The sequence below is a fragment of the Lepidochelys kempii genome, chromosome 1 (assembly GCF_965140285.1).
Source record: "Lepidochelys kempii isolate rLepKem1 chromosome 1, rLepKem1.hap1, whole genome shotgun sequence".
NCBI lineage: Eukaryota > Metazoa > Chordata > Testudines > Cheloniidae > Lepidochelys > Lepidochelys kempii.
Genome location: NC_136380.1, coordinates 67,359,649 through 67,387,530, shown reverse-complemented (window position 1 = coordinate 67,387,530; position 27,882 = coordinate 67,359,649). Strand labels below are relative to the sequence as shown.

Below are 27,882 nucleotides of genomic sequence, written 5' to 3'. Positions count from 1 at the left end.
TTAATAGTATTGAACAAGTCCAGGCATGCCCAAGGTAATGTTGACAATAAGCACACTGGAAGTGTTGGCATACGTCCAAGAATGAGGTAACGTTTAGCAGCAAACATGCCCAGGCAAAGACCTGATAGCCAGTAAAACAGCATATAAGGCAGGCAGTTAAGACAGGTAGAGGTGGGAGAGAGAGATCAAAGAGCAAGTAAGGAAATCAGTTGGGATACAGTGAGAAGAGCTGCTGGAAAGACGCTGCGAGCCCTAACTGCAGAAGATCAGAGGGCAGATCAAAAGAATGGAAAACCTGCTGGAAAGACACTTTAAAATTGTGGCGAACACTGCTGAGAAAAGCAACAAGTAGCAACAAGGTTTGTAACAATGCAGTGGAATCAAGGGATAGTAAGCTTGTTATTTTAACTATAGTTTAGCATAAGTGTAGTCTTAGTGTGATTGAGTGTATGAATGAATGATTGTTGTCATTTTTTTATGTAAAACTCAAAACATAAACTAAGAATTGCTGTCAGCGATGGATTGCAGACTGATCATCAGTAATAGAGTACATCACTTAGAACAGAGGCTGTCAAACCAGGGGTAAGGATTTCTCGGGGGCGGGGGCACAGAATGTATTCTGGGAGGGGGCATGAGGAGCTTCTCCCCACCCCCCCCCAAAAAAAACAACAAAAAAACAACACACCTTACTGAGCACATTTTACCTACAGCAATGAATAGCTAGCAAAGCTGATATCAGGTCCTCAGATGGTGCTGTGTATTAGACTCTAGATGGCGCTATGAATTTTGATGGATTTCTGTTCAGCTTTCATAGCATTATGCAAAGTCGTTGCTATCTGTATGTTAATGCACTTGCTGCAAAGCGGTGTACACATTTAATTGTAAGCATCAATCACAATCACTGTTTTGCTTTTGCTCTTATTACAATGGATCATTGGCTCTGTCTGAATCAATGCCTTACCTGTTTTTAATATTTAGTGAGAGTTGCGTGTTGATTTTTTTAGTGGTATGTGTACTTGTGTGACAGGAAGGGGGTGGGGCATAAACTACTACAGACACAAAGAAGGGGGGTGCAATCAAATAAGTTTGAGAACCACTGATTTAGAATCATTTGAACAGTATGCTATTCTAGTTTAAATGCTTTTTAACTTGCAATAAGGGCTTTGTATGTTAAATTATATTGTAGTAGGGATTGTTAGTTACATCAATAAAAGATATTTTGGTAAGAGTACTGTCTGTGTCAATCACTTGATCCAAAGATAATACCAGTGTCCTTCAAATGTTTCCTTGGCTACCCTGGAGACCCATACCCCAGAAAAAGCAGATTAAGGGGGCGATAGGCAGATTATTCTAGGAGTGCACCAAAATCTAAATTTTGGGTAAAGTTAGGGACAATTACTTGAAGGAAAATGTATATTTTCTTGGGGGTAGCAGGAGGAATAAAAACCTAACTAGCAAAAACGGCCAGATAGTTTGATAACTTGAAATAATACTTCACTTAAAAGGATAAATTAACTGGATTTATAAACTCTAATTCACAGTATAATTTAATCAGGGGAAAATGTGTGTAGAAGTCTGACCTTTCAGTGTCAGTTCAGTTTTTGAATACTTGTTAAGTTACTAACACATTTTGCGGTCACCATTTCTAAGGTAAATCCTAGAAAATTAGGGTGTTACATTGGGTTTGTTGTAAAAATGTGCTTAGGCCTAAAGGTTTCTGTATTCGATAGGGTCACAGCACAGCTACTTAGCATTTTATTGTTTTTTACACATTTTATATAAAAACTGAATGGAAGTATACAAGTCAAGCAAGACAAAAAGTAGGCCAATGCCTTTTTATGATTTTAGGAGCAATGAAATAATGGGCCGGTGTACTAATTTTTTCAATAAGGTAACTAGAAAATAATTTTGGGCACAGCATCCTGGGATTTGCTATACTGGATCAAAGCTTGTTGTCCAGCTAGTCTGTAAATGGCCTGACCCATTGACTTGCATGTGATGCTTCTAAAGAAACTTATTTTATAGTGCACCTTGCCAATTGTACAATACTATACTGTGCATGGAAAACAAATTACTTCCTGACTGCAGCATGTGATCAGATTATGCCCTACAGCAAAATATTTGATTAGCCTTATTATTTTAGCTAGCATAGTTACAAATATTATTTGTGGTTATAAAATTATCCAGCACCTTTAAAAAAAAATTAGCCACAGTATTTTTCTCATGGCCTCCTGCAGTAGTGATTCTACAGGCTGACACAGAACCTGTTATAAAAGTATATTCTTTAACAGGCTGTACATTTCCTTTCTTTTATTTCATTTAATGTGCATTTTAATACTATGGGGCAGGGTGGACAAGGACAAATAATCATTGTTTTGCTGTGCCCTTCATAAGGTCTATAACCTCATTCAGTTCCCCATCCAATATTTCTCCTGTCTTGACTAAATAATCCTAGTTTTTACATATTATCATCATATACAAGCCCTACCATGCATCTGAACCATCTTTGTTGCCCTTAGCTGGACCTATTCAATCTCCAAGTGTGGTTTAGTGTGCTTACATGGCAGCCAGATTGACATAAAAGAACAGAATTATTTCAGAGCAGTTGTTACAAGCAAAGGTCAATGATCTGTGAACTGAAAGATCTGTAAGTAAAGCATGACTAGATAGGCCATAATAGTGCTAAAATAAAGAAAAACCTGCATTTTAATAACACCCTAATTACATATTTATTCCTTCCACAAAACATTACACATTTTAAAACTTATAATTTTACATGATTGCCTATAATATTTCAGAAGGAGTCACTACAGTCTATTTGGCCCTGCTCTGCCAAGTATAAATTCATACGGGCATGATAACTCCAGATCTGAAGAAAGGGCCGTATCGCGATCTTAGTTGGGACTCTATTTTTTCTTCCCTAGCTGGTGAGTCAGCACAGTATGCTAAGTCAGAAATATTAAAGTAATAAAATACTTAAATTTAGTTCTATCATTGAAAGGACAGTTACAAGAATGTAAGAGGGAGTCAGCTAATACTGAAATTAATATCACTAGTTAGAATGGTTTTCCTCTTTGAATGTAAACCAAAAACAAAAGAGTGGAGTCCATAAGAAGCATTAGTAAGACCTATAATGCCAGAACTTTGCATGGGGTAAATGGGGGTGGGAAGCGTTCATGGAGTTTATAATTTAAGGACCCCGATCCTATACTGTGTGGGTGGACCATTGTGCTTGTGCAAAGTCTCATTGCCTTCACATAATGGCTCCAAAAACTCCAGTGAACACAGGGACAGTGTAGCTCTAGTTACACCTTTTGAAAGTAGGATGATGCCCATTGATTTCAGCAGGAGTTGTAAGACTCAGGGATGTGGGATTCGGCCTAAAACAAGTTAGACTGACAAGTAGTGAAATAAAAAACTATTTCTTTATGAAACCATTTTCTCTGCCCAGCAGTAATCCAGGAAAACAGTGACAATAAAAAAATCTCTTTGATCAACCAGACAAGAGATTTACAGAAGATTTATGGTTAAAACCTTTTCTTTATTGTAGGTGATTTATATGAAGCCTGGAACTTCCACAGCAGAAGTCTGGTATTGGGAGAGATTTGGAAGTGGGATAACATAATGCTCTTAAATACAATATGAGAACGTAGTGAGACAAAACTATTTTAACCACCACCACTAGTTTAGAATTTAAGTGCATCTACATGCGCCAAATGTTCATCTAATGTATAATTATAGGCTTTTAATGGTCATACCTTAATAATCATTCCAATTCTGGTGCGAGGACAGTTTGTCAGTTTCACCGTGTGCTTGATTGTTGGAAGTGTGAATTGGGAGTGCTTTGTTCCAGGTGAGCCTTGAGTGGGCCTGACTGTTATAAAAAGCGAGTCAGCTGCGAACCGGCTGAGTGGCAAACAGCGGAGAGGCTAATAGAGGGAGTTTGCCTGGGAGTTTGCCTGTGGAGAGCCCACTGAGGTTTTCGTCTTGCAGGCTTCTCTGAGTAGTTACTACCGCTCCTGAGGAAGCTCTTAGAAGGAAGGTAATATGGATGGGGAGCGTTCAGCTGTTGAGACCTGCACAGGATGTGCCATGTTTGTCTTTCTTCCACAGGACAGAAGCGACTTTGTCTGTACAAAGTGCAAGCTGGTCTTCATATTGGAAGAGAAGGTTCAAGGACTGGAGAAACAAGTATTGACCATGCGTTGCATAACAGAAACTGAAGATTTCCTGGACAGATATCAGGATATGCTTCTATGGATACAACATTCTGAAGATTCAGAGCAGGCTGCGCAGTGGGGGCAGAAGGATAGTGAAGAAATTTGGCAGCATGTGACCTCCAAAAGAAGAAAGTCCATGTACCAGCAATGCAGATACAGGTAAGCAACCGTTTTCATGTTCTCTCCACAGGTACTAATGCAGAGAGGATTAGATGATACATCTGAGGGAAAGGAGCAGAAGGAGACTCCGCCGATTGGAAGGCATGAGATGCACTGTCCTAGGGATGGGGGTTCAACGACCACCGCTCCCAAGAGAAGGAGGCAGGTGGCAGTGGTTGAGGACTCCCTCCTCATGGGGACTGAGTCATCTATCTGCCACCCTGACCAGAAAAACCAAGAAGTCTGCTGCTTGCCAGGAGCTAAGATTCACGATGTGATGAAGAGACTGCCGAGACTCATCAAGCCCTCAGATCGCTACCCCTTCCTGCTTCTCCATGTGGGCACGATTGATACTGCCAAGAATGACCTTGAGTGGATCACTGCAGACTACGTGGCTCTGGGAAGAAGGATAAAGGAGTTTGAGGCACAAGTGGTGTTCTCGTCCATCCTCCCTGTGGAAGGAAAAGGCCCGGGTAGAGACCATCAAATTGTGGAAGTCAATGAATGACTATGCAGGTGGTGTTGGAGAGAAGGCTTTGGATTCTTTGACCATGGGATGGTGTTTCAAGAAGGAGGAGTGCTAGGCAGAGACAGGCTCCACCTAACGAAGAGAGGGAAGAGCATCTTCGCAAGCAGGCTGGCTAACCTAGTGAGGAGGACTTTAAACTAGGTTCACCTGGGAAGGAGACCAAAACCCTGAGGTAAGTGGGGAAGTGGGATACTGGGAGGAAGCACGAGCAGGAGAGCGCGAGAGTGAAGGGCTCCTGCCTCATACTGAGAAAGAGGGACGATCAGCAAGTTATCTTAATTGCCTATACACAAATGCAAGAAGCCTGGGAAACAAGCGGGGAGAACTGGAAGTCCTGGCAAAGTCAAGGAATTATGATGTGATTGGAATAACAGAGACTTGGTGGGATAACTCACATGACTGGAGTACTGTCATGGATGGATATAAACTGTTCAGGAAGGACAGGCAGGGCAGAAAAGGTGGGGGAGTTGCATTGTATGTAAGAGAGCAGTATGACTGCTCAGAGCTCTGGTACGAAACTGCAGAAAAACCTGAGAGCCTCTGGATTAAGTTTAGAAGTGCAAGCAACAAGGGTGATGTCATGGTGGGAGTCTGCTATAGACCACTGGACCAGGGAGATGAGTGAACGGGGCTTTCTTCCGGCAACTAACAGAAGTTACTAGATCACAGGCCCTGGTTCTCATGGGAGACTTCAATCACCCTGATATGTGCTGGGAGAGCAATACAGCGGTGCACAGACAATCCAGGAAGTTTTTGGAAAGTGTAGGGGACAATTTCCTGGTGCAAGTGCTGGAAGAACCAACTGGGGCAGAGCTCTTCTTGACCTGCTGCTCACAAACCGGGAAGAATTAGTAGGGGAAGCAAAAGTGGATGGGAACCTGGGAGGCAGTAACCATGAAATGGTCGAGTTCAGGATCCTGACAAAAGGAAGAAAGGAGAGCAGCAGAATATGGACCCTGGATTTCAGAAAAGCAGACTTTGACTCCCTCAGGGAACTGGTGGGCAGGATCCCCTGGGAGAATAACATGAGGAGGAAAGGAGTCCAGGAGAGCTGGCTGTATTTTAAAGAATTGTTATTGAGGTTACAGGGACAAACCATCCCGATGTGTAGAAAGAATAGTACATATGGCAGACGACCAGCTTGGCTTAACAGTGAAATCCTTGCTGATCTTAAACACAAAAAAGAAGCTTCCAAGAAGTGGAAGATTGGACAAATGACCAGGGAAGAGTATAAAAATATTGCTCAGGCATGCAGGAGTGAAATCAGGAAGGCCAAATCACACTTGGAGTTGCAGCTAGCAAGAGACATTTAGAGTAACAAGAAGGGTTCTTCAGGTATGTTAGCAACAAGAAGAAAGTCAAGGAAAGTGTGGGCCCCTTACTGAATGAAGGAGGCAACCTAGTGACAGAGGATGTGGAAAAAGCTAATATACTCAATGCTTTTTTTGCCTCTGTCTTCATGAACAAGATCAGCTCCCAGACTACTGCACTGGGCAGCACAGCATGGGGAGGAGGTGACCAGCCCTCTGTGGAGAAAGAAGTGGTCTGGGACTATTTAGAAAAGTTGGACGAGCACAAGTCCATGGGGCTGGATGTGCTGCATCCGAGAGTGCTAAAGGAGTTGGCGGATGTGATTGCAGAGCCATTGGCCATTATCTTCGAAAACTCATGGTGATCGGGGGAGGTCCCGGACGACTGGAAAAAGGCTAGTGTAGTGCCCATCTTTAATAAAGGGAAGAAGGAGGATCCTGGGAACTACAGGCCAGTGAGCCTCACCTCAGTCTCTGGAAAAATCATGGAGCAGGTCCTCAAGGAATCAATTCTGAAGCACTTAGAGGAGAGGAAAGTGATCAGAAACAGTCAGCATGGATTCACCAAGGGCAAGTCATGCCTGACTAATCTAACTGCTTTCTATGACGGGATAACTGGCTCTGTGGGTGAGGGGAAAGCAGTGGTCGTATTATTCCTTGACTTTAGCAAAGCTTTTGACACTGTCTTCCACAGTATTCTTGCCAGCAAGTTAAAGAAGTATGGGCTGGATGAATGGACTATAAGGTGGATAGAAAGCTAACTAGATCATTGGGCTCAAAAGTTAGTGATCATTGGCTCCATGTCTAGTTGGCAGCCGGTATCAAGTGGAATGCCCCAAGGGTCGGTCCTGGGGCTGGTTTTGTTCAATATCTTCATTAATGATCTGGAGGATGGAGTGGACTGCACCCTCAGAAAGTTTGCAGATGACACTGAACTGGGAGGCGAGGTAGATACACTGGAGGGTAGGGATAGGATACAGAGGGCCCTAGACAAATTAGAGGATTGGGCCAAAAGAAATCTGATGAGGTTCAACAAGGACAAGTGCAGAGTCCTGTATTTAGGACGGAAGAATCCCATGCACCATTGCAGACTAGGGACCGAATAGCTAGGAAGCAGTTCTGCAGAAAAGGACCTAGGGGTTACAGTGGGCGAGAAGCTGGATATGAGTCAACAGTGTGCCCTTGTTGCCAAGAAGGCTAACAGCAGTTTGGGGAGTATAAGTAGGGGCATTGCCAGCAGATCAAGGGATGTGATTGTTCTCCTCTATTCAGCATTGGTGAGGCCTCATCTGGAGTACTGTGTCCAGTTTTGGGCCCCACACTACAAGAAGGATCTGAAAAAATTGGAAAGCATCCAGCAGAGGGCAACAAAAATGATTAGGGGACTGGAACACATGACTTATGAGGAGAGGCTGAGAGAACTGGGATTGTTTAGTCTGCAGAAGAGAAGAATGAGGGGGGATTTGATAGCTGCTTTCAACTACCTGAAAGGGGTTTCTAAAGAGGATGGATCTAGACTGTTCTCAGTGGTAGCAGATGACAGCATAAGGAGTAATGGTCTCAAGTTGCAGTGGGGGAGGTTTAAGTTGGATATTAGGAAAAACTTTTTCACTAGGAAGGTGGTGAAGCACTGGAATGCGTGACCTAGGTAGGTGGTGGAATCTCCTTCCTTTGAGGTTTTTAAGGTCAGGCTTGACAAAGCCCTGGCTGGGATGATTTAGTTGGGGATTGGTCCTGCTTTGAACAGGGGGTTGGACTAGATGGCCTCCTGAGGTCCCTTCCAACCCTGATATTCTCTGATTCTATGATTCATAGCAAAACTAAGTTCAACCATTTTATTTTGTTGTGTCTAATCTCATGGCAGTCACTGAATAAAAATCAGGGCTTCCATTTGAACAGGCATCAAGTTCCACCCCAAATGTACTGCATTCCCACACATTTAATGAATCTTTCTAATCAGTTATTAATCTGAATCATGCTCTCAAGTTAAAATGTTTCTTGGCATAAGTGCCACACAACTATTGTAAATAAATAGCTTCACTGACTTTACTAGTGCACAAAGTTAAATGTCAAAAAACTGTATTTTCATTTATATACAGTATGATTAAATGCTGATCAGTACGGTGTAATTAGGAATACTAATGTAAAATGTTAACTAAGAGCCTAAGTGTTTGCTGAAAAATCAATAAGAGCAACAAATAAAAAAGAAGCTAAGTAATGGGGATTTATTTTATGTTTTATAAAGTGAAGAGCTAAGGAAGCTTACAAAATGCCTATAATGTACTTCAATCAGTTATGTAAATGAACTCCTATAGTGTAAGAAATGGTCCTTCCCTCTCTGAACTATGTATTTTTTCTTGAGATCCCACAACACATGAAGAAGTGCGGATCTTGACTGACTTAATGTATTTAAAACTTCCCTTCTGAAGAACTGGATTTGAACTGCTTGGGATTACAATCAAAATGAATTTGATGGTTCAGCTCAGCTTCTAATGGATTATAGTCTGAATGTCATCAACTTCATATTACAGAAAAATGTGTGATCCCTTTCCAAATTTAGAAGTCCAGAGCTGAACAAAAAGAATGACTAAAGTCCATCTTTTGATCCCAGGAAAGAGGCAAAAAGAATTTAATGCCCTTGCTCATCCAGCTGAGGCTTTCTGTTTGCTGAGCACCTGCTATCTTGAAGTTTAAAGATGTGTTTATTGAGAACCAAGCAAAACAGGAATTTTGGTAAAAGGTGCAGACTTAGTCTTGAATGAATCCAATAGAAAAACCTAACAAGCATGAACTAATATTACTAAAACATAGACCAAGAATTCTCCAGTCCAGGTTGTTGTTTTTTTCCTTTTTTTATTTTCAGGTGATTTTGGAATTGGAAGATTATAACTAGCATTGTGTGAATCTAGATCTGGGGGAGAGGGAGATTTTTTCAGAGGTATTCACAAATAGTTGATTGAATAACAGTGAATGGTTTTTGCTGTGTTAAACTTCTCCCTTTTGAAAAATGTTTTTACTGTCCACAAATACTCCAGTGAACAAATCATTTTGGCAGGACTATTTGCAGAAATAGCAAATACTAAGGCTAATAGAAAAGAATAACCATATAAAGTGAATTTTGAACTCTCAGACATGCTACTCTTCCAGTCAGGCAAAAGAAAGATGTGTGACAACATAGCTCAAATTTTGAATGTCAAATACTCAAAAATGGCACAATCTGCATGAAAGTAATTGTTTTTAGACAATGTGCAGCAAATAACTTGGTATAAAGAATAAGTTGGAGAAAACCCATAAACTGCTCATGGCTAATTCACAAACAGAGAAAAAGAGCTGAATTCAGCACACTCAGTGCCTTGCTACAATTTGCTCATCTCTCCCTGAAGTAATTTAAGTCATCTGGTTTTGGGGTGACATTAAAAACTCCAAACTCAAATCAGTTTGATCAGATGATTCGCAAAATTTCACAAACCTTTTGAAGGACCCTGGGCACAACAGTGAATGATGCAAGGTAATTTTTGGTTTTTGAATAGAAAAAAATCATGCAAAATATAAGGTTTCATATGATGTAAATGTGAAGCCAGGTTAAACTGGGGATTTTGCTGAGTTTTGCTTTAAGCTTTCAATTTGGTTCCAACCCCGAACACTCAAAGTGAAACAGAGTGGATGCCAATCTATGTACGTTGAAAGTGAAGAAAAGGTTCACATAAACCCTTGCCCTGTGAAACAGCTGAATGTTGAACAGCTCTAGATATGACTAAGGCTCACTTAAACAAATCCACCATGAAAGGTCAAAATGACTTATGGGGGTTAAATGTAAATAAACTGCCACTCTAGTAGGCTTTCTAATACCCCAAAGACTAAGGCGGTACTTCATAAGGAATCTGCTTACGGCACTCACACCCTTTAAAGGCCAGATTCTGATACGGTAATTTGCACTGGATGGCGTGTCACTGCAGAAGTAGTCCTGCTGAACATGGGGTAAGGTGCTACTCAGCGTAAGTAAGGTTGTCAGAGTTTGGCGCTAAGGCAAGTCTCTTTATTAGTCTATTCTTAAATGCAACCTTCTCTTCTCTGACTTCATGCTGAAAAGCCAAATTTCTGCTCCATAGCAGTAGCATGAATATTTACAACATGCACTCTCCCCAGCCTACTGTGCTCAGTTCCTCTCAGAGCTGGGGGAGGAGGGGAAGGGGGATAATGGTTTTCCTGTCTTGCAAAGCTTGGACATTTTAAACATTTTCCCATTCCACATGAGGATGAAACTGAAACCTTTTGAAATTTTTTGCAAAAAGACACAAAACAGACACGTCTCACCCCAGAACAGTCCCCTGGCAAGGGCAGTCACCTAGGATGTGGGACAGCCACATAGAAGTTCCTGCTCTGCCTGATTCAGAGAAGAGACTTCAACCTAGGTCTCCTGCATCCTTGGCAGGTGCCTTAACCACCAGGCTATAGAATCAGAGTTTCACTCTACATCTCTCCCATTACAGCTTTCACATTGTTTAAGTAATTGCATATTCATTGACTATAGCAAGCAAGAGAGACTGACTGAATCAAGTGCCTGGTCTGAATCTGGCAATACAGGTATTCATAACTTGAGTCTCCCACATGCTGGATGAATGCCATTGCTGCTGGGCTATGGGGAGGGATAGCTCAGTGCTTTGAGCATTGGCCTGCTAAACCCAGGGTTGTGAGTTCAATCCTTGAGGGGGCCATTTGGGATCTGGGGTAATGGGGATTGGCCCTGCTTTGAGCAGGGGGTTGGACTAGATGACCTCCTGAGGTCCCTTCCAACCCTGGTATTCTATGATTCTATTGGCAGATGGAGGGTGTCAGTTGCACATGTATGTTCTAGAGGGCCTCTCACTAGCTGTGTAGACTTTGCTTTGACATCGTGGTTCAAGCTCTCAAGCTCACCCCCCTCACACTTCTTAGCCTGAATGCCAGAATGAGCTGCATCATCTACAGAGCCATTTTTAGAGTGATGGCATGAATCTGTGGACTCAGGCGGGGAGGCTTGCTCTCAGATGCCGTGTAGACATGCCCCTGAATAACATAGGTTGCAACCTCCCTGAATGAATTACTGAACTAGAGCATGGTCCCCACAAAAAACTTCCAATCTTGATCTAAAAATTGCCAGTGATGGAGAATCCACCATAAACCTCAGTAATTTATTCTGGTGATTAATAAACCGTACTAAATAGGAATGCCTTATTTCCAGTCTGAATTGGTCTAGCTTCAGTTTCCAGCCATTGTTATACCCTTCTCTGCTAGATTAAGGAGCCCACTATCAAATATCCATTTCCCATATAGGTACTTAGATTGTGATCACTTCAAGGATGGGGGACTCTATCCTGAGAAACAATGACTCTGAATAACTTTCCTTGGACAGTCTTGGTTTTGTTGAATCAGCATTTTCAAATTAGGATATGTCTACACTACAAAATTAGGTCAAATTTCTTGAAGTCGATTTTTTAGAAGTTGATTGTGTGTGTCCCCACTTAAGACCATTAAGTCAGCGGATTGCGTCCACAGTATTGAGGCTAGCACCAACTTCTGGAGCGTTGAACTGTGGGTAGCTATCCCACAGTTCCCACAGTCTCTGCCACCCATTGGAATTCTGGGTTGAGATCCCAATGCCTGATGGGGCAAAAAACATTGTCGCAGTTGGTTCTGGGTACATGTCGTCAGGCCACCCCTTCCTCCTTCCCTCCATTGAAAGCAACGGCAGACAATCGTTTTGCACCTTTTTTCCTGGGTTACCCGTGCAGACGCCATACCACAGCAAGCATGGAGCCCACTCAGCTCACCGTCACCGTACATCTCCTGGGTGCTGGCAGACACAGGACTGCATTGCTACACAGCAGCAGCTCATTGCCTTGTGGCAGCAGATGGTGCATTACGACTGGTAGCCGTCCTCGTCGTCTCCTGCGTGCTCTTGGCTGCCCTCGGTGAGGTCGGTCGGGGCACCTGGGCAGAAGTAGGTGCTCCTTCCAGATCTCGGTGAGGTCTATCAGGGGTGCCTGGGCAGACATGGGTGCTCCTGGCAGACTTCGGTGAGGTCTGTCAGGGGCGCCTGGACATAAATGGAAGTGACTCAGGTCATTTTCTTCTTTAAGTTTTGTCTAATGCAGATTCAGTCCTGCCTGGAATATTGGCAGAAGGATAGCTCAGTGGTTTGAGCATTGGCCTGCTAAACCCAGCGTTGTGAGTTCAATCCTTAAGGGGGCCATTCTGCCTCAGGCTGCTCTCCCAGCCAGCAGCACCGCGAGCACCCAAGAGACAGCTAACAGTCTTACTGCACTGTCTGCTGGCGAGCACCCAGGAGATGATGACGGCTAGCAGTCGTACTGCACCATCTGCTGCCAGCCTACCCCTTTTTCCCACCTACCTCCGTGAAAGCAACAGCCAACAATCATTTTGCGCCTTTTTCCATTTGGGTGCCATATTGCTGTCAGCATCGTCATCCACCCGCTGCTTCCGCTGCCACTCTGCTCTCCTGCGGATCCCATACTATAGCAAGCATAGAGCCCGCTCAGATCTTCGTAGCAGTTATGACCATTCTAAACACCACACGCATTATCCAGCAGTATATGAAGAACCAGAACCTGCAAAACAGGCGAGTAGGCGATAGCAGCGTGGTGAGGAGAGTGATGAGGACATGGACACAGACTTCTCTCAAAGTATGGGCCCTGGCAATGTGAACATCATGGTGGTAATGGGGCAGGCTCATGCCATGGAACGCCGATTCTGGGCCAGGAAAAAAGCACAGATTGGTGGGACTACATAGTGTTGCAGGTATAGGACGATTTCCAATGGCTGCGAAACTTTCGCATGCATAAGGGATCTTTCATGGAACTTTGTGACTTGCTTTCCCCTGCCCTGAAGTGCCAGAATACCAAGATGAGAGCAGCCCTCACAGTTAAGAAGCGAGTGGCAATAGCCCTGTGGAAGCTTGCAAAGCCAGACAGCTACCGGTCAGTTGGGAGTCAATTTGGAGTGCGCAAATCTACTGTGGGGGCTGCTGTGATCCAAGTAGCCAATGCAATCACTGAGCTGCTGCTATCAAGGGTAGTGATTCTGGGAAATATGCAGGTCATAGTGGATGGCTTTGCTGCAATGGGATTCCCTAATTGTGGTGGGGTGACAGACGGAACCCATAACCCTATCTTGGCACCAGAGCACCAAGGCAGCGAGTACATAAACCGCAAGGGGTACTTTTCAGTGGTGCTGCAAGCACCGGTGGATCATAAGGGATGTTTCACCAACATCAACGGGGATGGCCAGGAAAGGTACATGACGCTCACATCTTCAGGAACTCTGGTCTGTTTCAAAAGCTGCAGGAAGGGACTTTATTCCCAGACCAGAAAATAACTGTTGGGGATGTTGAAATGCCTATATGTATCCTTGGGGACCCAGCCTACCCCTTAATGCCATGGCTCATGAAGCCGTACACAGGCAGCCTGGACAGCAGTCAGGAGCTGTTCAACTACAGGCTGAGCAAGTGCAGAATGGTGGTAGAATGTGCATTTGGACGTTTAAAGGCGCGCTGGCGCAGTTTACTGACTCGCTTAGACCTCAGCGAAACCAATATTCCCACTGTTATTACTGCTTGCTGTGTGCTCCACAATATCTGTGAGAGTAAGGGGGAGACGTTTATGGCGGGGTGGGAGGTTGAGGCAAATTGACTGGCTGCTGGTTACGCGCAGCCAGGCACCAGGGCGGTTAGAAGAGCACAGGAAGGCGCGGTACGCATCAGAGAAGCTTTGAAAACCAGTTTCATAACTGGCCAGGCTACGGTGTGAAAGTTCTGTTTGTTTCTCCTTGATGAAACCCCCCGCCCCTTGGTTCACTCTACTTCCCTGTAAGCTAACCACCCTCCCCTCCTCCCTTTGATTACTGCTTGCAGAGGCAATAAAGTCATTGTTGCTTCAAATTCATGCATTCTTTATTAATTCATCACACAAATAGGGGGATAACTGCCAAGGTAGCCTGGGAGTGGTGGGGGAGGAGGGAAGGACAAGGCCACACTGCATTTTAAAACTTATTGAATGCCAGCTTTCTGTTGCTTGGGCAGTCCTCTGGGGTGGAGTGGTTGGGTGCCTGGAGGCCCCCCCACCATGTTCTTGGGCGTCTGGGTGAGGAGGCTATGGAACTTGGGGAGGAAGGTGGTTGGTTACACAGGGGCTGTTGTGGCGGTCTGTGCTCATGCTGCCTTTCCTGCAGCTTAACCATACACCGGAGCATATCAGTTTGATCCTCCAGTAGCCTCACCATTGACTCCTGCCATCTGTCAGCAAGCTGACACCACCTATCATCTTCAACCCGCCACTTATTATCTTCAACCCGTCACCTGTCCTCGCATTCATATTGTGCTTCCCTAGACTCTAACATTGTTTGCCTCTACCCAGTCTGCTGGGCTCTTTCAGTGTGGGAGGACTGCATGAGCTCAGAGAACATTTCATTGCGAGTGTGTTTTTTCGACTTCTAATCTTCGCTAGCCTCTGGGACGGTGATGCTAGGGGGAGTGTTGAAACATTTGCAGCTGCAGGAGGAAAAAAAAAGGGAGAGTAGTGGTTAAAAAGACACCTTTTAGAGAACAATGGATAGACTCTTTCAGGGAGAACCTTGCTGTTAACATTACATAGCACAGGTGCATTCGGTACAAGGTCGCATTTTGCCTCTTATATTGAGGGTCTGCCGGTTTGGTGGCGGGCAACAGAATTCGGCTTGCAGGCAGCCATGATAAGCCACAGTCTTTTGGCTTTAACCTTCATAACATGTGGGAATGGTTTCAAAAAGCAGCACCCTCATTTCCCATACCAAACAGCCATTGGGCTGGCCATTTAAAATGGGTTGGCAATTTAAAAAGAGGGGCTGCGGTTTTCGGGTTAACATGAAGCACAAACCCAACAACCTCCCATCCTCCCCCCACACCCAATTCTCTGGGATGATCACTTCACCCCTCCCACCACCACATGGGTAAGAGCGGGGAAGATTTCTGTTCAGCCACAGGCAAACAGCCCAGCAGGAATGGCCACCTCTGAATGTCCCCTTAATAAAATTACCCTATTTCAATCAGGTGACTATGAATGATATCACTCTCCCGAGGATAACACAGAGAGATAAAGAACGGATGTTGCTTGAATGCCAGCAAACACTGGGACCATACGCTGCCATGCTTTGTTATGCAATGACTCCAGACTACATGCTACTGGCCTGGCGTGGTAAAGTGTCCTACCACGGAGGACGGAATAAGGCTGCTCTCCCCAGAAACCTTTTGCAAAGGCTTTGGGAGTATATCCAGGAGAGCTTTTTGGAGATGTCCTTGGAGGATTTGCGCTCCATCCCCAGACACGTTAACAGACTTTTCCAGTAGCTGTACTGGCTGCAAATTAATCATTAAACACACTTACTTTAAACCATGTATTATATTTACAAAGGTACACTCACTAGAGGTCCCTTCTCAGCCTGGTGGGTCCAGGAGCCCGCATTGGGTGGGTTCGGGGGGTACTGGCTCCAAGTCCAGGGTGAGAAACAGTTTCTGGCTCTCAGGGAAAATGGTTTCTCCGCTTGCTTGCTGTTCGCTATCATCATCTTCCTTGTCCCCAAAATGCGCATCCCTGTTGTGTGATAATCCATTGACGGAGTCAAAGCACAGGGGTGGGGTAATGGTGGCTGCACCCCCTAGAATGGCATGCACCTCATCATGCAGCTCATCATGTCTGGGGCTGTGACCCCGAACAGCCTTTTGCCTCTCTGTTTTTTTGGTAGGCTTGCCTGAACTCCTTAAGTTTCATGCGGCACTGCTGCAGGTCCCTGTTATAGCCTCAGTCTTTCATGCCCTTGGAGATTTTTTCAAATGTTTGGGCATTTCGTCTTTTGGAACGGAGTTCTGATAGCATGGATTCATCTCCCCATACAGCGATCAGATCCTGTACCTCCTGTTCGGTCCATGCTGGAGCTCTTTTGCGATTCTGGGACTCCATCATGGTCACCTCTGCCGATGAGATCTGCACTCACCTGCAGCTTGCCATGCTGGCCAAACAGGAAATCAGATTCAAAAGTTCACGGGCCTTTTCCTGTCTACCTGGCCAGTGTAACTGAGTTGAGAGCACTGTCCAGAGCAGCCACAATGGAGCACTCTGAGATAGCTCCCAGAGGCCAATACCGTTGAATTGTGACCGCACTACCCCAAATTCGACCCAGCACACTACATAAGGGATCGGTAACCTTTGGCACACGGACCGCCAGGGTAAGCCCCTTCGAGGTCCGGGCCAGTTTGTTTACCTGCTACATCCACAGGTTCGGCCGATCACAGCTCCCACTGGCCAGCACATCCCTCAGCCAGTGGGAGCTGCGATCGGCCGAACCGGCAGAAGCGGTAGGTAAACAAACTGGCCGTCCCTCCAGGGGGCTTACCCTGGTGGGCCGTGTGCCAAAGGTTGCGGATCCCTGCTGTAGTGTGTTGATGGCCCACAGTGGAGTTTAAGAATAAACCCCCACACAACTCTACCGATTACTGGTCTAAAGTTCTTCCCTCTCAAGTGACTGGTAATTTTTTTGTATGGTATCCTACACAGTAATAGTATATACTCTTCTCATTACATAATTAGTTCTCTTGGGGTTTATACAAACTGATTTTCATACTCCTGAACTCTTGAGATGGTAAAAAGTAAATCTGAGAACTGAAAGCTACAGGCTAATATCAGTTTCTAAAACTGACCCCACCTGATGAATCCATACCTGCTGTTTGAATGCTGCATTGGCGAGAGAGACAGGCCTGAAGAAGAGCTCGGTGGAGCTCAAAATCTTGTCTCTTTCACCAACAGAAGTTGGTCCAAAAAAAAAAAAAGAGCAATATTAGTGTACACACTTGACCAAATAGCCCCCCCTTCCAGTCTCTAGTCACCACCCACTAAAACTTGAGTATATAGAAGTATATTTGGGACAGCAAAGTAAAGGGGTAAGAAACATTTCTCATAGTGATTCACCTGAAAATCTCCTCTCACTGTTGAGCATTATTCCACAGGTTTGATGCTTTGCCTATTTATTTCACTGAGGAAGTGTGGTGGTAGTTTTTTGTTTTTTTTTGGCTAGGTCTAATCTTCAGTACAAGCAACCTGATTGAGTGGCTAATAGGTCTGAGAATTAATAGTGGCATAAAGAATTTTTTTTTTGCTAGATCACTGCTTCAGATTAGGCCTAGGCCAATAGTGAAGAGAACTAGAAATATTTTGCTAGCTTTTGACCTATGTGAAATGAGATAGTTGATATCCATTTATTGACTTATGGCAGGTATCTACATTATAGCTGTCAGTTGACGTAGTTCTTGGTAATCTCAAAAAAGTATTTATGTTTGGATAGACCCAAATGTTGAACTACTCTCTCAATTCTAATAATGATCCCACTTCTAGACACCAGGCCACAGGCAGTCTTGCCTAGTGGCTAAAGCAAGAGTTCAGCTTACCAGTTATTGCTGCATCCAGGGTGGACAGAGTCCAGAACAGGGATCGGCAACCTTTGCCTGAGGCCTGCTAGGGTAAGCCCCCTGGAGGGCCAGGCTGGTTTGTTTACCTGCTGCGTCCACAGGTTCGGCTGATCGCAGCTCCCACTGGCTGCGATTCACCGCTCCAAGCCAAGGGGGGCTGCAGAAATGGCATGGGCCGAGAGGTGTGCTGGCTGCCGCTTCCCACAGCCCACATTGGCCTGAAGCGGCGAATCGCGGCCAGTGGGAGCTGCGATCAGCCCAACCTGTGGACGCGGCAGGTAAACAAACCAGCCTGGCCCTCCAGGGGACTTACCCTGGGGGGCCACGTGCCAAAGGTTGCCGATCCCTGGTTTAGAACAAGTCAAGGGTCAGTACCAGAGAGACAGGAGCCAAATGCTAGAGCCAGAAAGTCAACCAGAGTCATGAGCTGAGGTGAAGCCAAGGATCAGTACCCCAGGAACAGCCAAGATACATGTTGAGCAACCAGCAAGCTACTGCTGTTGCTGCTGATGAGCTTAAAAGCCAGCCAGCTGCCCTTCGTGACCAATCAGGTGGTGCCGTCATTCAGGTAGCCTGCTGCAGGATAGCTGTTCTTGTTGAGTTGCTAGGAGACCAAATCTACTGCATACCTGATCCCTGACACCCTCCAGGACAGAGTTGAAATACATTGGAGGCGGTCACAGAGAAATATGCATTGCTATTCATCCTGTCCCTGTTCTGGAGATAAACGGAGAACTTCACTTGCTGCGACAGTCAATTTGTCACCCTTTTCACCTTAAATTCACTTAAAGGAAAAAACAAACACCACCTTCATCAGTGCTGCATTCTTGGGCCTTATCTATTAAATAGTATTTTATTTTGATTTACTAGTTATCTGTCACCTAACATTGCTGTCACTAACTGGAGTTTTGGCATATTGTGGAGCATTGGGCAGTTTTTCTTATGTGGTAAGGTGCTGGGACCAATCTCATGGTATTTTTATTAGATATGTTAATGTATCTGATGTACTCGAGAGATGTGTGTAGGAAACATCTGCATTGTTCTCTTTCCGTTATTAAAAAAAAATCCAGTAATTTAAGAATACTGTAGCAATTACCTGTTTGCCAGCTTTTTTTCCTTTATGAAAATAAATCATGCATAAAACATAGGGGAAAAATGGATTTTGGTTAGAAAACTGACTTCCTTCTGCTTCCTGGGAATCCTACAGAACTATATAAGGTAATAGTGGGTGTCTGAAAAGCTTGCTCACTGTACTTCAGTGAACAGAAGATTTGTTGTAGTGTGACTAATAGACATGTTAGTCTGTGTTTTAGATTCTCACATGGGAATTAAATTCTATTGTTTCTTTGCCAACTTGGATTTTTGGGTTTTTTTGGGGGGAAAGGGTCGGGGAGTGTTGTCCTGCACAAACTGAGCTCGAAAAGATCTCAGCACCTCAAAAAGCTATTGAATAACAACAGATAACTTGGAAATACTGGCAAAAACAACAAGGAGTCCGGTGGCGCCTTAAAGACTAACAGATTTATTTGGGCATAAGCTTTTGTGGGTAAAAACCCCACTGCTTCAGATGCATCCATGCATCTGAAGTAAATCGGATACAGATTTACATGGCTACCCCTCTGATATTTGGAAATATTGGGTCCGTCTTGAAGTGACTATTAAATATGTTTGAAAATTCTGTTTTTGCCATGTTAAAAGTGTAAAACCAAGAGACTACATAAATTATATTATTAAAAGTGTGTGTGTGTGTTTACTGGATATATTCACTCTGAAAGGTGACAGTGATGCCTTAGTGGAATTAAGTGAATGATGTCAAAATGGAACTACTAGACTAAATCAAAGACAAAATGATATGAAAATGATACGAATGAAGCCAAAAAGAAACTAGCAGCTGAAATGAAACAATGTGACAGAACAACAACGCACGCAAAGTAGGCCAAAGAAATATGATATAACTGAATTTGATCAGACAAACTGTAAAGTGAGGATTTTTTAAAAAATGAACTTAAAGGAAAAAGACAAATTGAAACAATGGGGTACATTGTTAGGCCCCAGTTCTAATCTCTGATACCAACTGTGCAATGTTCCACAAGCACAATAAAGGATTTTTCTAATTACACAGTGAAACTTACTCGTCTGTGAAATGCGATGTGTAAAGATGGAACTCACAAAGAACCTGATCCAGAGCTCATTGAAATCAATGAGAATCTTTTCATGGATTTCAATGTGCTTTGGATCAGGCCCTAAGACCCTGATCCTTAGAGGCAGTGTGATCTAATGGGTAGGATACTGGACTAGAAATTGGGAGACCTGATTCTATTCCCAGCTCTGCCAGTGACCTGCTGTGTGAACTTGGGTAAGTCACTTAACCTCTGTGTTTCTGTTTGCCCTCCCACCCTTTGACTGTCTCACATATATTGCCAACTTTCTGACCGAACAAAACCGAACACCCTTGTCTCGCCCCTTGTCATAAATATAAAGGGAAGGGTAAACCCCTTTGAAATAGAGAGGAAAGCTCCTCTCCTGGCCAGGGGAAAGCTCCTCTCACCTGTAAAGGGTTAAGAAGCTAAAGGTAACCTCGCTGGCACCTGACCAAAATGACCAATGAGGAGACAAGATACTTTCAAAAGCTGGGAGGAGGGAGAGAAACAAAGGATCTGTGTGTCTGTCTGTAGTCTTCTTTGTCGGGGATAGACCAGGAATGGAGTCTTAGAACTTTTAGTAAGTAATCTAGCTAGGTATGTGTTAGATTATGATTTCTTTAAATGGCTGAGAAAAGAATTGTGCTGAATAGAATAACTATTTCTGTCTGTGTATCTTTTTTGTAACTTAAGGTTTTGCCTAGAGGGATTCTCTATGTTTTTGAATCTAATTACCCTGTAAGATATCTACCATCCTGATTTTACAGGGGGGATTTCTTCCTTTCTATTTACTTCTATTTTTATTAAAAGTCTTCTTGTAAGAAACTGAATGCTTTTTCATTGTTCTCAGATCCAAGGGTTTGGGTCTGTGGTCACCTATGCAAATTGGTGAGGCTTTTTATCCAACATTTCCCAGGAAAGGGGGGGTGCAAGTGTCGGGAGGATTGTTCATTGTTCTTAAGATCCAAGGGTCTGGGTCTGTAGTCACCTAGGCAAATTGATGAGGCTTTTTACCAAACCTTGTCCAGGAAGTGGGGTGCAAGGTTTTGGGAAGTATTTTGGGGGGAAGGACGCGTCCAAACAGCTCTTCCCCAGTAACCAGTATTAGTTTGGTGGTGGTAGCAGCCAGTCTAAGGACAACGGGTGGAATATTTTGTACCTTGGGGAAGTTTTGACCTAAGCTGGTAAAGATAAGCTTAGGAGGTTTTTCATGCAGGTCCCCACATCTGTACCCTAGAGTTCAGAGTGGGGGAGGAACCTTGACACCCCTTTTCTGAGGCCCTGCCCCACTCAGTCCATCCCCTCTCCCTCTGTTGCTCGCTCTCCCCCACCCTCACTTACTCGCTCATTTTCACCTGGCTGGGGAGGGCCCCTTTTTCACCGGGTGTTCGGCTGAAAACTGGACACCTGGCAACCGTCACTATCACTATGCATTTGTACAGTGCTTACCACAATGGAGTCTAATGTCAATGGAGGCCTCTGGGCACTACTGTAATGTAAATAATAATCCTGCATTGGCATCCACTGACCCAGATCCCTACAGCTGTGCAGAGTTCCACAGTGGGTAAAGTCTTGAGACTGTTCTAGACTGTTACGGAGACATGAAGGCATGAAACCAGTCTGAGAGTCAGAACGTTGCAGTTGGCTCCTTGCTGACCCATTCCCTTTTCCAAGCACCCAGTGCAGTCACAGCTGCTTAGATCCATAATTGAAAAAAAAAAATTGGAAAAAAATCCATTATTTTTATGTGTCAAAGTAAACCAAACCTTTTTTCAATGTTAAGATTAAAATCAAGTTGACGAAGTCCTGGGAAAACATAAGGCTCATACTCCACTCAGCTTCTGCCTTTGGGCCTAGGCAAAACTTAACATCAGCTACTGATCTGAGACACTTGTATTGTGGCTTATCAGGAATGGGTTGTGTACGGAGCACCAGTCCAGCGCAATGTTAATTTCCCACCTGGTTTTCTCTTTTAAACCAAGATCCTGAGCCTGGGAGGTAATGGGTACTTGAAACTTCGTTGACTTCAGTGAGATCGGTGGTCACTCAGGCCTGGCTCCACAATGGTATTTAAGGCACCTAATTTCCATTGAAATCCATGGGAATTAGGTGCCTAAATACATGTGAGGAGCTGAGTCTTAGATGATTTAACAAGATAATGTCAATGTTGTACTAATAGCTAACAGCTGACTCATAGACAAGATTTTAGGTGACAAATCTGAGGAAGTGTCCCAGATGGAGGTGTCAATGGAGCAGGGTTTGGAACAAATTAATAAATTAAATAGCAACAAATCACAAGGACTAGATGGTGTTCACCCAAGAGTTCTGAAGGAACTCAAATATGAAATTGCAGAACTACTACCTGAGGTATGTAACTTATCACTATAAGCAGCCTCTGTACCAGATGACTGGGGGATAGCTAATATAATGCCATTTTTTTAAAAAGGCTCCAGAGCCAATCTTGGCAATTACAGGCCAGTCAGCCTAACTTCAGTACTAGGCAATTTGGTTGAAACTATAGTAAAGAACAGAATTATCAGACATATAGATGAACACAAATGTTGGGGAAGAGTCAATATGGCTTTTGTAAAGAGAAATCATGCCTCGCCCATTTATTAGAATTCCTCAAGGGTGTCAACAAGCATACGGACAAGGGTGATCCAGTGGATGTAAGAGTACTTGGACTTTCAGAAAGCCTTTGACAAGGTCCCTGACCAAAGGCTCTTATGCAAAGTAGGCAGTCATGGGATGAGAGGAAAGGGCATCTCATGGATCAAAAACTGATTAAAAGATAGAAAATAAAGGGTAGGAATAAATGGTCAGTTTTCACAGTGCAGACAGGTAAAGTGGGGTCCCCCAAGGATCTGTCTTGGAACCAGTGTTGTTCAACATATTCATAAATGAATGAAGGGGTAAACAGTGAGGTGGCAAAGTTTGCAGACAATACAAAATTACCCAAGATATTTAAGTCTAAAGCAGACTGCGAAGAGTTACAGAAGGATCTCACAAAACTGGATGACTGGGCAACAAAATGGCAGATGAAATACACTGTTGATAAATGCAAAGTAATGCACACTGGGAAACATAATTCTAACTGTACATACAAAACAATGGGGGTATAAATAGCGGTTACTACTCAAGGAAGAGATCTTGGAGTCATTGTGGATAGTTCTCTGAAAAACCTCCTCAGTGTGCACTGGCAGTCAAAAAAGCAAACGGAATGTTAGGCATCATTAGCAGAGGGATATATAATAAGACAGAAAAATCATAATGCCACTATATAAATCCGTGATGCACCCACACCTTAATACTGCATGCAGTTCTGGTCACCCCATCTCAGACAAGATATATTAGAATTGGAAAAAGGACAGAAAAGTGCAATAAAATGATTAGGGGTGTGGAACACCTTCCATATGAGGAGAGTTGAAATTTAACAGTGTAAAGTGCAAGGTCATGCACTTAGGAACTAACACCAAGAAATTTTGCTATAAGCTGGAGATCTATCAGTTGGAAGTGACAGAGGAGGACAAAGCCCTGGAGATAATGGTTGATCACAGGATGACTATGAAGGCAGGTGCAGAAGTGAGAGTGGCGCAGAGGTCTGGGCTCTGGAGGCAGCACAGCCACAGAGCTTCCTGCAGATGGGGGAGGTTCCTGGAGGTGGGTCTGACCTGGCCTCAGGAGCAGCCCATGCAGGGGAAGAGGAAGTCCTGCCACTCCCCAGGTCTGAATCCAAGGCTTCAAAGTTAAAGGGGCCTTGGGCTTGCTGTAAGAGGGACCACAACACCTCCCAGAACATGGAGCCCTGGGTGGTTGCCCACCCATAAGGCCAGCTCTGCTGCTCAAAAAGTGATGACAGCCCATACCTTGTGACCCTCATTTCTGCACTGCTACTGACAGCAGCCCTGGCTTTAGGGCTGAGTACCTGGGCAGCAGCCAATGCTCTCCAGCCACCCAAATCTGAAGGCAGATCCCCCACCAGCAGCAGTGCAGAAGTAAGGATCTTCATTGACCCCCTTTGGGATTGGGATCCCCATGGTTACATCACTGAAAATTCAGATGTAATTCTGAAACTGTGAATTGACTATTTTTAAAATCCTATGACGGTGAATATCACCTAAATGGACTATGAATTTGGTAGGGCCCTACATATAACACAAGTACTAGGGATCACCCAATGAAATTAATAATAGGTAGCAGTGTTGTTGTTTTTGTACTAAAGAAAGAGAAAGAATTACTTTTTCACACAATGCACACGCAACCTGTGGCATTCATTGCCAGGGAATGTGAAGGCCAAAAGTATAACTGGCTTCCAAATAGAACTAGGTAAGTTCGTTATTAGCCAAGATGGTCAGGGATGCCACCCTCTGCTCTAAACCTCTGACTGCCAGAAGCTGGGACTGGAAGACAGGGGATGGATCACTCAATAATTGCTCTGTTTTGTCCATTCCCTCTGAAGCATCTGACACTGGCCACTGTTGGAAGCCAGGATACCGGGCTAGATGGACCTTTGGTCTGACCCAGTATGGCCACTAGGGAACTGCACTACAACACAGCCTCAGCCTCTCTGAGCACCAAAGAAAACATCTCCAACACATTTCCCTAAGGAAAAGGTGCCCCAACCTCTGTTCTTTCAAATTAAGGACAATGAGAACGAGGAAAGGGGAACCTATCCCTGCTGTGTATGCCCTGCAGTTAGGTTCTAGTTTCCTGTTTTTCCCTAGGCCTCAGTGAGGAATTTTAAGATATATAACACCCACCGAACCCATTTCATAAACCCACCCTTAGCCCTCCATACTCTTTGTGATAGATTACTCCATGGCAGAGCCACAAATGGGTGAGAACTTCAGTGATGCCCCAAAATAAGACTATAGCAAACAGTTAGTTAACTAGAAGGAAAAACAACAACATATTTTCTGAGTTAGTTTCTCCTTAGTAAGGCACGACATGTGTGTGTTAAGCGGCCTCCTTTGTGCCTGTTCCATGGCAGATATGATGTCTGCTTCAGCCACCAACTACAGAGCCTGCCTCTCTAGCTTAAGAGATAGAAACACATGCTATCAATTCTGATTCATTGCTTGGTGTTGACTAAGATTATGGTCATCATGTAAATAGGGGCTCGTCCAGGATTTGAGCCAGTGACCTTTTAGGTGGAAAAAGAACAAAACTTTATAGCAAAACTCGGTGGCTGAGACTATAACAGACTCACATCTTCTATGAACTGCTCCCAGTAGGGAACAGGTATCACATTATGACTAATTGGTTGTAGATGCACACATAGGAGAGCCACATTATTAGGGACTGTCATTCTTCTTGAAGTTTTTGATGTTCTGGCAGCACTCACACTTGCTAGTAGCACACACCATTTTGTTCAGCCTAGCTATAATCTCTGGACTCTTTCTATGGTCTCTGCATTTCCTACTTTCTCCTCCCTAAGCAGAGTTCCAGAACCTGTACACTACAGTGATTATTACATACCCCACAACCACACCAGCTATGGCTAACTAATCTGTTCCACAAAAGGAGAAAATAGAGCTACTACTACTGTATTTGCTTACTGCCAACAGAATGGGGACTGAACCCTGAACAGCACCTTACCTGTATATTTTGACTTCTTTTGGCAAATATTTTCTTCTGAGGCCTGCCCTGCATATATCATGTAATTCTGTACCCATTCCCATGTTTCCTTTTTGTAACTCCAATTGTAAGGACAATATTCACTTTGAAAGCAAGTGAGGCAGAATTTAAACTTCAGCTCTTCCTAATCTAATTTGGCTTCTGCTAGTTAGATATATTTTTGTTGGCCACCTAAACCTACTTTTCATTGTGAACAAAAGTGACAAACTACTGGAGATAAGTCTGGGCACAGTTTTATGGACCCTTGGTTGTGATATAAGGATGTGAGCTGTTTTCACATTTACAAAGGAAGAAGAGGAGAGAGGAGTACCTGTTTTAGGGAAATGCTGACTTACAGCTGCATTGTACTACTTTTCAATGGGATCCTGCTGATGTGATTAAAAGGTCCTGTTCCACAGTTGCATTATCTCGTTCACTTTGAAAGGGAAAGCAGCAGAATTGATCAAAACATGCTTCCCCACGGCTGCATTCTGAGCCACTTTCAGTGCAGCAGCAGATGATGTGACTGTGAAGTGCTATTTGCTAGGTTTGTTAAATGTGTATGGGATAATGGAAATTGGGTACATTTACTTTTTGCCTCTTCTTTATTCTTCAGTCTTGTGGAATGGATCAGTAAAGCTCTCCCCATTCAACCAGGCCCTCCTTATTCTCACTAGGGTTTCTACGAATGTGCTTTGTATACATGTGGCATAATATTTTGTTAAACCTTTTATTGCTTGCCAAAAACAAGTTGCGTGGTTGATTTTAATTAGAGCTAGTTGAATAGTACAAAACATAATTCACGAAGAGCCATGGTAAGTTTGTTTCACTGTTATTTGTGGAATCATATTTTTCATTGAATTTGACTTTATTTGGCCTTTAGTGTGTTTCTGAAAATGTTTGTGAATCCCCCCCAAATTCATCAAGTTTAGCATGAATAATGAGTCAAATGAAAATACTACTATTTCTGTTTCAGCTGCAAGTTTCAGTCATCCAGTGATTATCTAAAGAGATGTTGAGCATCTTGCTGGAGTAGGCTATGGATCTGGAATACCTGGACTCCTTGGGACTACAGGTTTAAGTGCCAAGCTAGTCAGCTCAGTCATTCATCTTTCCAAGATAGATCGTAAATGAAGTGCCCAGTTGTGTAGTGTGCCATATGAGGCTTATCTGAAAACTAAGGTCCTATCTGCTGGATACTAAAGAGAGATCCCGTGACATTTTTCACAGCAGCAGGGATGTATCCTGGTGTCTCTGAGAAACATTTTCCTCCACTGTTGTGTAGTGTACTGTGTGCAGGTTGTCTGGCTGCCTACCTGTGCCACCCTATCTGTCCACTTTGGGATCCTTAAGGATGAATGACGCTATCTAAAAGTATATTTTTATTTGTATTATCATAGCACCCAAGAGTCCCAGTCATGGACCACAAGGATCTCAGTGTGCTAGATGCTGCACAAACAGAACAAAAAGACAGACCCTGGCCCGAAGAGCTTAGCTTCTAAATATAAGACAAGAGACAACAGATGGATACAGACAGACCGATCACAAGGACACAATGAGACAATATTGGTGCAAAGGAGTACAAGGACACAGTGAGACGATATTGGTCAACATGATAAGCTGTGGTCTCAGGATGCCAGAGGCCTGCTTTATATGCCTTATGCAAAGGAGAGTTTTAAGGATAGTTTTGAAGGAGTCTATTGATGAGGTGTGCAGCTGTTTACGGGGAATAACTCCCAAATGCTGTGGGGCAGCATAAGAGAAAGGATGAACATTCTTGTTTCAAAATGTAAGCGGGTGAGAGAGACAGGCACCCTGGGCAGATCGGAAGTGGGAGTCAACCCTGTTAATGTTATTAAAAAACATTAAACAAATCAACCATTAGATGTTAGAGATTTCTTAAAGCCTGTCCTTGAATACTGAGGGTTGAGGCAATCTTCAGTAAGAACATATTAAAGAAAATTAAAATGTAGTTTGGGTAATTAACTTGTCCTCATTATCATCATCTTTTTTTTGATATGTGATAGGGCTAACCATTTAGCCCTGTCAGTTAACATACTCAATGCCTGGATGTTTCCCAAATCACACTTTTTGTGTTTAAAACATTAAAGTGAAAGGAATTTTAGTGCTGGATGAATTGTTCAAAAAGAAATCTGAGGACTGCCACAGTCCAGTCTGCCATAATGAACCTGAACATTGGAAATTCAGGATCAGCATGCTATCCAAACCAGCGGGGAGAGGAGGCCAGTGAAGAACTGAGCTTCAGTTGTCTGACCTTGAAACAGACAGAATAGGGCTGAGCCTGACTGCTTTTTTTTTTAGATTAGTCAAAAAGAAGGTGAGGAAGATGGATGGTTGGCCATTTGGGAAAGGAGTGTGTCAAGAAATGTCAGTAACTGGGGACACATGTTCTCTG

General features: G+C 43.8%; 1 long non-coding RNA gene across 1 annotated transcript; it reads left to right on the top strand.

Annotated features, from left to right (window-relative positions):
• Nucleotides 1–121: 121 nt before the first annotated feature.
• On the top strand, nucleotides 122–27,355 carry LOC144930107 (uncharacterized). The gene is made up of 3 exons (XR_013635191.1): nucleotides 122–359; nucleotides 4,114–4,379; nucleotides 26,867–27,355. It is a non-coding gene; the product is annotated as an uncharacterized LOC144930107 (long non-coding RNA).
• The last annotated feature ends 527 nt before the right edge of the window (nucleotides 27,356–27,882 follow it).